The 14,437-nt window shown below is 45.3% G+C and overlaps 1 protein-coding gene across 2 annotated transcripts in view; it reads left to right on the forward strand.

Annotated features, from left to right (window-relative positions):
* LMOD1 (leiomodin 1) overlaps window positions 1-14,437 on the forward strand; it is a 42,009-nt gene that overhangs the window by 24,227 nt on the left and 3,345 nt on the right. The window lies entirely within an intron of this gene.

Here is a 14,437-nt window from a genome sequence, read left to right on the forward strand (position 1 = left end):
GTGAATCTCCAGAGTCAAATGATGTCTGTTTAATAACCCCTGCAAATGTCTGTCTCTGACAAACAAACTTTGCAGTAGAAGACTGGCAGTTTGTACTGGGGAGGAACCACTAGCTTGTAATGCTCAGATTCCAGACAAGTTCTCAGTCTCCTTTTCCTTTTAAGGAAACATCTGAGTGGGTTTGGGAGTGCAATCACCAGCAAGCAATAGCAATACTCATTTTAGTCTATTTAGAGGAAACTAGCAGTCATTTCAGTTCATCAAAACACCAGTGATTAATCAGCCAAGCACCCGGCTGTTTTTGTTAAGACTTCTTTTTAAAAGTCTGACAGTCGGTATGAAAACACTACCCTAATTAGGGCGACCAGATGTCCCAATTTTATAGGGACAGTCCCGATTTTGGGGGCTTTTTCTTATATAGGCACCTATTACCCCCCACCCCATCCCGATTTTTTACACTTGCTATCTGTTCACCCTAACCCTAATAATTGCACTCCAGGATGACTAGGGAAACACACTCAGATGGGAGATTTGCACTGTCATTCATTTTTAGACCTATTAGAAGTAAATGTGTCAGAGCACTATGGAAAAGCCTAAACAGATGTGGTGTGAACAGGGCAGCAGAGATGGAGCAGATTAGCAGGGTGCAACAGAGAGCAGGATGCAACCTCCATATATTGTGTGGAGAACTGTACCTTTAAGAGGCTCTGGCATTCTGTGCAGACACTCATGTTCCGCAAAGCTGATTGTTGAGAACTTAGTGACTGAATGAAGCAGAGTATGTCAGACTCCTTGGCTTGGCATGAGCACTGACCACCTTGTGTAGCAACAGGGAGGGCTGCAAGGCAAGGGACGAAGGGCCTTGTGGCTAAGGCAGTGGCCTAGGCTGCAGTGGCCAGGCGGGGTCATTATGATAAACTAGTCCGATGGCCGGAGAATCCCCCAGTGATCTCTGCTGTGTCAAGTCCCTCACTTCTGGATGAGCTAGTTCAGTGGTTTTCAACCTTTTTTCATTTGTGGACCCCTAAAACATTTGGAGTGGAGATGCAGACCTCTTTGGAAATCTCAGACATAATCTGTGGACCCCTGGGGTCTGCGGAGCACAGGTTGAAAACCACGGAGCTAGAGGATAGATGGATAGATTTTAGAAGACGATATATCAGCCCTGATATAAAATTGTAAATGAGAGAGAATCCAGCACAGCCCTTGGGAGTTATTCCAATGGGTAATTACACTCACTGTTAAAAACTTGCACCTTATTTCTAATTTGAATTTGTCTAGCCTCAGCTTACCTTGTTACACTGTTGTCTGCTAGACTGAAGATCCCTAGACTTTCAGAAATCTTTTCTCCACTAGGTACCGGATGGTCTGTGAGCAAGTCATCCCTTAACCTTGTTAAATTAAATAGATCGAGTTTGTTCTCTCACTGTAAGGTCTGTTTTCTAGACCTGGAATAATTTTTGGAGCTAAATGGCTTTTTTAAAAATTTGGGCACAAGGACTAGACACAGCATTTAGAAAAAAGAAAAGCAGTACTTGTGGCACCTTAGAGACTAACAAATTTATTAGAGCATAAGCTTTCGTGAGCTACAGCTCACTTCATCGGATGCATTTAGAAAGGATCATTTCGAAAGGATCTTGCTAGTGCAGTATTCGTAGTGGTAACACCACCTCTAGTGCAGTATTCAATAGTGATAACACCACCTCGACTTCTGCTTGGATTGTAGTTGCTTCCTTAGCCATCTCACTGCAGTGGGGCCAGGAGCTCCCACTCTGATGCTGTGGCCACAGGGGTAATGAGGAATCTCAAGTAGGGTTAGAGGGTTGATTTCCCCTCTGTATTTGGCACTGGTGCCACCACTGCTGGAATCCTGTGTCCTGTTCTGCTGCCCACAATTCAAGGAAGCTGTTGATAAATTGGAGAGGGGCCATGAGAATCATTAAAGAATTAGAAAACCTGCCTTCGAGTGATGGTGCAGGTCTACATTCAAAACACTGCATTGGAAAGCTGCACTGCTGTAGTGCATAAGTAAAGAAGCTCCTATGCTGACAGGAGAACTTCTCCATCAGAGTAGTTACTCCACCCTCCCAAGAGGAGGCAGCTGTGTGGATGGGAGAAGCTCTCCTGCCGACATAGCGCTGTCTACGTGGGGGGTGAGGTCGGTGTAACTATGTTGCACAGGGGTGGATTTTTCACACCCTGGAGTGATGTGGTTATACCAGTATAGGTCAGTAGTGTAGGCCTGGCCAGAGATTCAAGGATCTATTTAGCTTAACATAAAGAAGGTTAAGGGGTAACTGTAGCCACATCTCCTATTAGCATTCCTGCGAGCTGTGTATTTAGACCGCTATGTTTCCCTCCCAGAATGACTGACGGATATTTTAGCCACATCAAAGACCTCAGTGTTCGCTGAATGCCAGACTGCCATTACCAGTTTCCAGAGAGAACGTTTTTTGCATTGGGCTCTTCTTGCTTTAGCCTGCCACGTTGGCCTATGAAACCTGTAGGGTTGCCTCCTTCTTCCCCTGTTCCCCAGCTCCCCTCAAGCAAGTCTAATTACCCTCCCCCCTTGGGCGGCTGTGCTTGGCTTTGGACATTAGGGAAGAACAGTCCATTCAGAGAGCTCCGGAAGAAATGATGTGAAAATCATTTTCAGAGCCATTACTCCAATGATCTCAGCTTTGCAAGGACAGAGACTTCAGAGCCAGTTTATGCCTCTTGAAAATTGTGTTGCTCTCCCCAGGATGAATTCCTGAGGCTCTGTCATTGCCTGAGCAAAGAAATTCAAGATGGTGCTTACTGGAGTCTTTGTGAAGATGAAACTTGTAGCAAACCCACAGACCCGACCCTGCAGTGGGCCCAGGAGTTAAACATGCCCACTGGTATCTGGAGAGATGGGAATGTGATGAAGAACAATGGTAATTAGGTGCTGGAAGCGATAGGAACTGTTGCTTCTACTGTACGTTTGCTAAGCCTGGACCTGCCCCATATCCTATTTTGCTCTAGGCTCTTCAGATTTGGGGGAGACCTATCTCCTACTCTTTCTTTGTGCCGCTGCTAGTGCAGGACATGTTCCATCTCCTTCTCTCCCACATCTTCCTTCACAGCCTCCCTTTCTCCAGGGAGTCCTCATTATTTGCTGCTTAGCCATATGGTGCCAGGCATCCTTGGGTCCCAGGTGTGTCCAGACCATTGCAGTAAGATGCCCTGATTTGAACCTGAAGGAATTGGAGGGGCTCAAGAGTCTCCAATGTGCCAAGCTGCACTGGCTGAGCTGAGAAAGAAAGAGCTTTCTGAGCAGCTGGCATGTGGAGTGAGCGGCTGGCACTTGCGTAAAGAGCTGTAAAGATCAGGGGAGACGGGATTCCTTCTACTTGAGGCAGGAGAGCGACTGGAACTCCCAGAATGCCAGCTATTTCCAGTGCCCATCTTCTTGGGTCACAGCAGAGTGTGGACGGCACACGTTCTTCCTGCCCCCCCATGTCCACGAATACTATTATTATTGATTCATATTTCGGTAGTGCCAAGGGCCCCTAGGAGGTGTGGGACCCATTGTGCAGGGCACAGACAAACTGGGACACTCCCTGCCCCAAGACACTCACAAGACAAGACAGGTGAACACAAAGAGACAGACAACCAATGTGCAAATGGCTAACTGTCCAACCTGCATCCGATCCAGTGAGCCGTAGCTCACGAAAGCTTATGCTCAAATAAATTTGTTAGTCTCTAAGGTGCCACAAGTACTCCTTTTCTTTTTGCGAATACAGACTAACACGGTTGCTACTCTGAAACCTGTCCAACCTGACCCATGAGATCAGAGTATCCTTGGTCATGTAATATTACAGACTGGGTCATAAAAGTATCTCCCAGCATCATGCCCCATGTGGTGGTATGGCTGTGTAGGGGCTCAGTGGGGGCAGGGACGGGTGGTATGGCTGTGTAGGGGCTTGGTGGGGGTGGGGCTGGGTGATTTGGCTGTGTAGGGGCTCAGTGGAGATGGGGCCAGGTGGTATGGTTGTGTAAGGAATCAGTGGGGGTGGGGCCAGGTGGTATGGCTGTGTAGGGGCTCAGTGGGGACAGGGATGGGTGGCATGATGGCTTTCTAGGGGCTCAGTGGGGGTGGGGTCGGGTGGCATGATGGCTGTGTAGGGGCTCAGTGGGGGTGGGGCTGGTGGCGGTTGTATAGGGGCTCAGTGGGAGGTGGGGCCAGTTTGTATGGCTGTATAGGGGCTCAGTAGGGCTGGGGCTGGGTGGTATGGCTGTGTAGGGGCTCAGTGGGGGTGGGGCCAGGGGGCATGATGACTGTGTAGGGGGTCAGAGGTGGCTTAACCCCACCAGCGAGAGTCCCACACCAAAGTGCAATGAGTGAGGGAGTTTCCACCCACTCAAATACTGTTGTAATAAGAACATGGTGCTGTCCTGGCTATGGCTTCCCTGGGATGACAGTATCTCTGAGACTGCACTGAGCTTGCGCTAATGCTCCCAGCGAGAGGAAGTCCCTGTGCTTGCGTGCCTGCCATCTACATGTGTGATGAGCCTGAGGCTTATTCCCCCTTATGGAACAGGACACAGGAGCACCTCCTGAGCTGTGCAGCTGGGCATAGGCCAGGGCGCTGAGTGATGTCCTAGTGTACTCGCAATAATGGGGACATGGGGTGGTAGCTAAAGCCAAGGAGGAAGGGTCTCCGCCAAGAGGGAGGGGCTGGAGGGGTTCATGGAGGGGTAGCTCATTACTGGGCGGCTGGAGGGGGTGAATGTGGTTGCTGGGCTCTGAAGAAGGGAAGGTGTTTCTCTGGCAAAGGGTGGTGTTGGAGATGGGCCACTGTTGATAGAGCAGGAGAAGGGGGTTCCTGAAGCAAAAGAGAAGCATTTACTGACGATGGGACTGGTACCAATGGGAGCAAAGGGATCATATTACCATGCAAATGCCCCTTACTGGGGAGTTGGGACAGGATCGGTGTACGATGGCTGCAGGAGAACTCAAGAGCCTACTGCTGAGATCCCTGATTTGGAGACAAGAATGAGCCTCATTTGCTTCTGCTTGAAGCAAAGAAAGTGTCTGGCAGCAACCAACACAGATTAGCCATATTTGTTACAGAGCTGGAGATGTTGCCACCTAGATCTCAGAAAGGGGCTCTCGCCTTGGTGAGAGGGGAAATGCCACCACCCAAGGTGAACTCAAGCTGCCTGCTCCCAGCAGCTGCATCCAGAATGAGAAGAAGGAGGAGCTGGACTGTGGGCTGGTGAGGCCCCAAAGCTGCCTCCCCGAGCAGCAAAGCATCTCCTCTCCCGGGTGGGTGGCTGCAGTGGCTAGTTTGCATTCCAGGTTGGAGCACATGGAATTGGCAGGAGGAGCAGCTGCAGGGCTGTTGCTCAGTCTGGTGTATGCCCTTCTGCTGCTTGCTTAGATCTGAGATGGGCAGCCAAGAAGTCTCGAAACGAAATAAACAGAACTCCCATCCCAAATGGCATCTGTTTATGCTACAAGTACAAACAGACTCCAAGGGCAGCTCCACATGCACTTAGAGCCAGGCCAGATTGTTCCACAGAAAAATGTCTGTCTTTTTGGAATTCATTTAACCCCATGTTTGCGAACTGCACATTGCAAAGCAGGGAAACAGTTGGGATGGAACTGGTCCTGAGCCAGAGCCGAAGATCTCTGTGGGCAGGGGCCTTCAGAGCTGGGGGTTGGCCCATAATACAGAAGGGGAACAGCATTGACTGCAAATTTCCACAGAGGTCAATCGTCTTTGGACTTGGCTTTTGTGCTGGCCCATTTCCAGGTTCTGGGCTTTGGTTGCAGTTCGGTGCCAGCAGCTCAGGAATTCCCTGCAGCTGAGACCACTGTTAGCAGATTCCTACATCAGAGCAAGACAGAGCCCTGTTTCTTCTCCTTTCCCCTACACCTCAAAAGGCCCATGGTGATGGTGCTGCTTCTGCCAACTCCTCCATGCCACTCTGTTCAGAAACAAGTCTGTGGTGTTGCCAAGTCCTCTGGGGCATGCTTTCCTGCCCTCCTGCAGCGCTGAGCCCTGCTGGCCAGAGCAGCAGGGGGACCCAGGTTAATTAATATAGTTAAAGTTCTGAGCAAGGGTGGGGGAGTGGGGCCGCTCCCTGTTAGCTATAGTGCAAGGCAATGTTCCTCTTTGCTTGTCTTCAGACAGAAAACCTTTCCCACTTCCCCAGTAGGCTCAACCCACTCTGTTCCCTTCTGAACTCTTAGGGGAGGCAGAAACTCTCCTAGGATCAATGAGTGACACACAGATCTGATCCCACCCCTCATAAGCTACGTAGTGCACAAAGACAAAACCATATTAACTGCAGAGGATCCTAAGGAGCAGTCCCTCTGCACTTCACGAACCACAGAAGAGTACAATGGGGGTTAAACTAACTGCCTCAGACCTAGAATTCACAGGAGGATTTTAATTCACCCAACAAACAAACAACCCAAGCCACCCCTCCAAATGTGGTCTCCAAGTGACAGATGCTGGGATGCTGTGCAAGCACCAAGCGGTCTGGTCATGGGGTTCCATGCAGCTGTGGAACAGCTGCCCTGTATGTTTGCTTTGAGTGGACTGGCTGTGTTGTGTCTCTGTGAGGCACATAAAGAATAGGAGACAAATCCCAAGCCACAAGAAAGCAAACACATCAGGAGAAGTTATTTGAGTCAAATGGAGATCCTCCAGGATGTGGAAATCTAACCCTCACAAAGCCAATGAAAAGGAGCCTAAACAACAGCAGGATATTTGTACAAGGAAATAGGGAGACTAAGATGGGTTTTGAAGAGCACAAAAATATAAATACAAACTACAAGAAATTCTTTAAGTGTGTCAGAAGCAGGAAGCCTGCAAAAATACCAGTGTGTCTGCTGAATCACCAGAGTTTAAAAAGACTAGGAACAACTAAGGACGATAAGGACATTGGTGAGAAGCAGCATGATTTCTTTGCATCAGTCTTCCCCATGGACGAAGTTCAGGAGATTCCTTACTACAAACACACTCTTTCCTGGTAATTAAGATGAGGTACTATCAGAGAATGAGGTGTCAGAAGAAGACAGGCTCAGAAAAAATAGATACATTCAAAAGCAGTATGGCATCCTCATGTTACAGCTTTACTTGAGCTACCCAGCTGGACATGTCCCAAACAGCTGCAGGGAGCCTCCCACTTAATCCGATGTTCCTTTAGCTTGCTGGGGCTGGACACTATTAGGCCCTGCTCTAGGCATGCACTCCAGCATGGAAGCTTGGAGGGTAACTTGTGTTGTACTGAGATTTAGAAACATTTATAAAAGGTTCTAAAGGCAATCTGAGAAATTACAGACCAATAAGCCTTACATCTGTACCTGGTAAATTGGTTGAAATTATGATCAAACATAGAATAATAAAATTGTAAGATTGTGCTACATATAAGATCTAAACAGCACTGCATCCTTTCTGCTAAGGAAAGTCATGTTTTGCTAATCTATTAGAAAACTTTGAAATGGTCAGTAAAGTAGTGGATAAAGGAGAACTGGTTGACAATTTAAACTTTCAAAGGCCTTTGACAAGGTCCTACACAAAAGGCAACTAAAGAAGCTAGCTAGTCATGCAATGAAAGACGAAGTATTGTCATGGATCAAAACAAAGAATAGAACTAACTGACCAATTTTCATTCTGACAAAAAGTAAACAGTGAGGGCCTGACGTTCTGTACTAGGCCCTGTCTTGTTCAATAGATTTATTAACCAGCTGGAAAGGGGCATGAGCAGTGAGGCAGCAAAATCTGAAGATGACACAGAATTCTTTAAGTTAATCAGGATCACAGAGAACTGTGAGGAACTTCAAAGAGACCGAACAAGCTTGGGGAATGAAAAACACAATGGCAAATGAATTTCAGTGTCCATAAAAGCAAAGTAATGCCCATCGTGGCGGAAAATGTGAAATACTCAGGCACCTTACAGGCTGCTATTCTAACTGTATCATGTCAGGAATAGGACCTGGATGTCATTGCAGAAGTTGAGACTTTGCAGTCAATGAGACTTTGGCTCAACGTCCATCTGTCATCAAAGAAGCAAACACAATGTTCATAATGTCATTATAGAAATCAAAGTTGCTGCCTCATCTGGATACTGTGTGCAGCACTGATTTCTCCATCTCCAACAGGATATTGCAGAAGCAGAGGTCATCCAGAGAAGGGCAGCAAGAATGATCAAGGGCCTGGAAAAATTCTCCTATGAAGAAAGATTTAAAAGTTTGCGATTGTTTCATAAGAAAGGCGATGGGGATAGGAAAAAATAATTAGCCAAGAGAAGGGAGATGGAGAGCTTCTTTTGTCCTTTCTCATAACAGAAGAATAAGGGGATACAATTAAAATGAAAGATGGGAAATTCAAAACTGATAACAGGAAATATATTTTCACACCATGTGAATATTAGACTGTGGAACGCACTGCCACATGAATTAGTAAAGATCAAGAATTTATAGATTCATAGGTTCCAAGCCAGAAGGGACCATTGTGATAATCTAGTCTAATTTCTTGTATAATACAGGCCATAGAACTTCCACAAAATAGTTCCTAGAACAGATATTTTAGAAAAATATCCAATCTTGATTTAAAAATTGCCAGTGATGGAGAATCCACCACAACATTTAGTAAATTGCTCTATTGGTTAATTACTTTCAGTGTTAAAAATGTATGTCCTATTTCCCATCTGAATGTGTCTAGCTTCAACTTCCAGCCATGGAATCATATAGCTTTCTCTGCTAGACCGAAGAGCCCATTGCTAAATATTTGTTGCCCATGTAGCTACTTATAGACTGAAATCAAGTCACATCTTAACCTTCTTTTTGTTAAGTTAAATAGACTGAGCTCCTTTTCTAATCTTTTAATAATTCCTGTGGCTCTTCAGTTTATCAACATTCTTCTTGAATTATGGACACCTGAACTGGACACAGTATTCCAGCAGCAGTTAGCAAACACAGAGGTAAAATAATCTCTCTACTCCTACTGGAAATTCCCCTGTTTGGGCATTAGCCCTTTTGGCCACAGCATTGCACTGGGAGCTCATGTTCAGATGGATTATCCACCGGGATCCCCAAATCTTTTTCAGAATCACTGCTTCCTGGGATAGAATCCCCCACCCTGTAAGCATGGCCTAAGTTCTTTGTTCCTAGATGGATACATTTGCATTTAGCCTTATTAAAATGCAGTTTGCTTGCACGCAGTTTACCAAGTGATCCAAGATCACTATGAATCAGTGACCTGCCCTGTCCATTATTCACCACTCCTCCAATTTTTGTGTCATCTGCAAACTTTAGCAGTGATGATTTTATGTTTTCTTCCAGGTCATTGATAAAAATGTTAAAAAGGGCTAAGAACCAATCCCTGTAGGATCCCACTGGAAACACACTTGCTCAATAATGATTCCCCGTTTACTGTTACATTTTGAGATCATCTTTAGCCAGATTTTAATCCATTTAATGTGTGCCAGGTTAATTTGATATCATTCTAGTTTTGTAATCAAAATCTGGTACGGTTCCAAATCAAACACCTTACAGAAGTGTAAGTTAATTACATCAACACTAAATTACATCAGCACTATTATTATCAACCAAACTTGTCATCTCCTCAAAAAAAAATAGTTTGGCAGGATCTATTTCTATAAATCCATGTTGTTTGGCATTAATTATATTAGTCAGTTAGTACCCTCTGGCATTTGGGGCAGCGACGAAGCTCTTCCACTCCTGTCTGTTTCTGGCAAGTCTTTCAATGGTTCCCCAGCTGTGCCCCAGGATTTTTAGCTCAGCTTCCACAGCTCTTCACCAGGTTGTTTTCAAGCGGCCTCATTTTCGCTTGCCTTCAGGTGTCCATCTTATTGCCACTCTGGTGATGGAATCAGTTTCCAATAGAACACATGGCCAATCCATCTCCAGCACCTCCTGGCAATAATGGTGCTCATATCTTCTTGGCTGCACTGTGTTAATAGAACTTGGTTTGAGATTGTTCTGGGCCAAAATATAGGGAGGATTTTTCTGAGGCAGGTTGTGTGGAATGAAGACAGTTTGGACTTGTCATACTTTCTCATTCCCCAGCATTCTGTACTATATAGTATAAACGCAGCTCTGATAAATCTTGAGTTTGGTTTTGGTGTTGTATTTTGATGATTTCCAGACTGTATTTAAGCTTCTGAAGATGTTCCTGCTTTACTGATTCTGTACCGGATGTCCTGGCTTGTTCCGCCATCCTGGCTGATGGTGCTGCCCAAGTATGTGACTGTTTCTACATTGGTGAGAATGTGGTCCTCTATCCATACTGGTGATGGTGAGGCAATATTAAGGGTCACGATATCTGTCTTCTTATGGTTGATTTTCAGTCCAATTTGCTGGCTGAATGTATTGAGTCAGGTTGTTTTTTCTTGCATATGGAGTTGGGTATGTGTTAGGAGACCGAGATGATCTGAGAATTCCAGGTCTTCAAGGAATGAGAAGGGTGTCCATCTGATGCCTCTTGGCATGTCTTCTGTTGTACACCACATTACCCAGTCAATGGCAATGTTGAAGAGGATTGCAGACATGACACACCCCTGACGTACTCCTGTTTTGACTTCAAAACAGCTCACTGTGCTCAACACTGCATGTAAAGTTGGAATAGAAGCTTTTGATTATGTTGATTATATGGAGGGGGATTTCATATGCCTGCAGAATACGCCATAGGCTGGTCCTCTGAATGCTATCAAAAGTCTTCTTAAAGTCTATGAATTTTATGTAGAGTTGCCATTGCCATTCTGAGCATTATTATATTATGTTTTGTAGAGTGAAGATCTGGTATGTCCATCCACGCCCTTTCCAAAAACCGGCTTGCTCTTTTCTGAGAATGCTATCAACTGCCTCTGATATACACGGGACTATGAACTTACACAATACCTTGTGTACACAATACCTTGCTTGGCACAGGTAAAAGTGTGATACCATGCCAGTTATTACAATCACTGAGAGCATCTTTCTATGGTATCTTCACTATAACCCCATTGTTCCACTCATCTGGCACTTTTTCCCTTTCCCAGACTGATGGGAATAGAGGGGCCAGGATAGATTCTGCTAACTCAGGATTTACATTGAACAATTCTGCATTCAAGTGTCCTTGTCCCTATCAGGAGCTTTCACATTTTTTAAGGATTTGGTGGTGTGGATTATCTCTTCCTTAATTCTAGTGTCTGTGTTGATATCAAGATCTTCTTCTGCCTTCCAGATGTTTGCTTCCTCTTTAGGTGGCTCCCTGTTCAGCAATTCCTTGAAGTGCTCTGTCCAGCATATTCCTTGTTCTTTTTCTGTTGTCAGTGAGTGGCCTTGTTTGTCCCTGATGAGTGTGTTTCTTGGTGTCTGCCATTTGGACTGATAAGTCCGGTCTTTTTTTTAGACAGTTCCTTGTTCACCACAAGTAGCTTCATCCTGGGCTTGTGTTGCCAGATTATCAATATAATGTTGTTTGTCCGCTCTCACAAGCGGACCTTGACCTCTCGGTGTGCCTTCCTATACTGCTTGTGGTATTTGTCCTTTAGCTTCTGGGATTTTTGTGTCTAAAACTTTTTTCTTCAGAACTCATCTGGTTTCTATGGCATTCCATATGCTGGGTGTAATCCACTCCTTCCTTCTCTTCTGCTTGTAGCCTAGACAGGCTTCTCTGCTCTGTTTACTGATTTTTATTACTTTGCCCCACTTCTTGTTGATCCCCTCATCTGTGTTCCCCTCCTCTTCATCGTCTGCAAGTGCCTGAAACCTGTTCTTTAACTGCAGAATGAAGGTTTTCTGTATTTCAGGGACCTTTTACTTGTTAACGTGATAATGTTTATGTCCCTTGTTTGGTGGACCCACACTTCTCAGTTTTAGCTTGATGGAGGCTGTCACAAGGTGGTGATCACTGCCAACTCTGCTCCCCTTCTCACTTTCACATCTGTCAGTGAGCGTCACCATTTGCCATTAATCATCAAATGGTCAATCTGGTTCTTATCTCTGCCATTTTGAGAACACCATGTCATCTTGTGAATTTCATGATATTGAAATAGGGTTCCACCGATGACTCAGTCGATCATATTGCAGAGATCAACAAGTCTCTCTCTGTTTTCATTCACGCTGCCACACCCATGTCTTCCCATTGCTCTGGCATTGTTTGTGTTGTCCTTACCAACCTTGGCATTCAGGTCTTCCATGATGATAGTTGGGTTGTTGCGTGGTACTCTCTCTAACTCCACCTGTAGTCTAAGGTAGAATTTGTCCTTTGCTTCTTCATCACTGTCATTTGTTGGTATCAAGCGGAGCACCCCAACAGTCAGTCCTGGGGCCGGTTTTGTTCAATATCTTCATTTATGATCTGGAGGATGGCGTGGACTGCACTCTCAGCAAGTTTGCAGATGACACTAAACTGGGAGGAGAGGTAGATACGCTGGAGGGTAGGGATAGGATACAGAGGGCCCTAGACAAATTAGAGGATTGGGCCAAAAGAAATCTGATGAGGTTCAACAAGGACAAGTGCAGAGTCCTGCACTTAAGACGGAAGAATCCCATCACCGCTACAGACTAGGGACCAAATGGCTAGGCAGCAGTTCTGCAGAAAAGGACCTAGGGGTGACAGTGGAGGAGAAGCTGGATATGAGTCAACAGTGTGCCCTTGTTGCCAAGAAGGCCAATGGCATTTTGGGCTGTATAAGTAGGGGCATTGCCAGCAGATCGAGGGACGTGATCATTCCCCTCTATTCAACATTGGTGAGGCCTCATCTGGAGTACTGTGTCCAGGTTTGGGCCCCACACTACAAGAAGGATGTGGAAAAATTGGAAAGCGTCCAGCAGAGGGCAACAAAAATGATTAGGGGGCTGGAGCACATGACTTATGAGGAGAGGCTGAGGGAACTGGGATTGTTTAGTCTGCAGAAGAGAAGAATGAGGGGGGATTTGATCGCTGCTTTCAACTACCTGAAAGGGGGTTCCAAAGAGGATGGATCTAGATTGTTCTCAGTGGTAGCAGATGACAGAATAAGGAGTAATGGTCTCAAGTTGCAGTGGGGGAGGTTTAGGTTGGATATTAAGAAAAACGTTTTCACTAGGAGGGTGGTGAAGTACTGGAATGCGTGACCTAGGGAGGTGGTGGAATCTCCTTCCTTAGAGGTTTTTAAGGCCTGGCTTGACAAAGCCCTGGCTGGGATGATTTAGTTGGGGATTGGCCCTGCTTTTAGCAGGGGGTTGGACTAGATGACCTCCTGAGGTCCCTTCCAATCCTGATATTCTGTGAGTCTATGATTCTATGATCCAGCCTCAGGCCTCCATCCAGTTACCCATGTCAAATATGATGAAAATTTCTGTAAATCTTATTTCATCGTATAAAAGAAAAGGTTTTGCCAATCCCAAAGGATCTGACACATTACCTCCCAGGTTAATGAATGTTTCAGACCTTACCCAAGTACGCGCTACAGCCAATTCTTATTAACTAAAATCTAAAGGTTTATTTATAAAAAGAAAGAAAGAAAGATGAGAGTTAAAATTGGTTAAATGGAATCAATTACATACAGTAATGGCAAAGTTCTTGGCTCAGGTTTGTAGCAGTGATGGAATAAATTGCTGACTAAAGTCAAGTCTTGGGAGTACATCCACAGTTTGGATGGGTCATTAGTCCTTTGTTCAGAGCTTCAGTTTGTAGCAAAGCTCCTCCAGAGGCAAGACGCAGGATTGAAGACCCAATGGAGATGTTTCCAGGGCCTTTTATAGCTTTTGCCCTGTGGAGGGCATCCCATTGTTCTTACTGTGGAAAATTACAGCAGCAACATGGCGTTTGGAGTCACCTGGGCAAGTCCCATGTCCAGGCACGTCGCCTAGTCACAGCAGGACATTCCGCTCAGTGCAGAGGGCGTCTGCCAGGCTCCATTGTCATTCAATGTTCTCTCGATGGGCCACTCCATTTGGCAGGTTTCAGAGTAGCAGCCATGTTAGTCTGTATTCTCAAAAAGAAAAGGAGGACTTGTGGCACCTTAGAGACTAACAAATTTATTTGAGCATAAGCTTTCGTGAGCTACAGACCATGCATCCGATGAAGTGAGCTGTAGCTCATGAAAGCTTATGCTCAAATAAATTTGTTAGTTTCTAAGGTGCCACAAGTCCTCCTTTTCTTTTCACTCCATTTGAATAGTCCTCCAGGATGTGCTGTCTAATTACTTTGTGGGTGTTCCCCCAGGAACAAACATTTGAAATCCAGGTATAGAGCCAATACTTATAACTTCACATACAAAAATGATACATGCATACAGATAGAATAATCATAAAGAGCAAATCATAACCTTTTCATAGACACCTCGCTCGACAGCCTTTGTACAATATTTGCTGCAAATATATAACAGTGGTTGCAACAATGATCTATATGGTTATATTTTAATCAGATAATGTCATAGAGTTGTATCTAATAGTTTGTTGTTTCTT

This window comes from Dermochelys coriacea, chromosome 21 (assembly GCF_009764565.3).
Source record: "Dermochelys coriacea isolate rDerCor1 chromosome 21, rDerCor1.pri.v4, whole genome shotgun sequence".
NCBI lineage: Eukaryota > Metazoa > Chordata > Testudines > Dermochelyidae > Dermochelys > Dermochelys coriacea.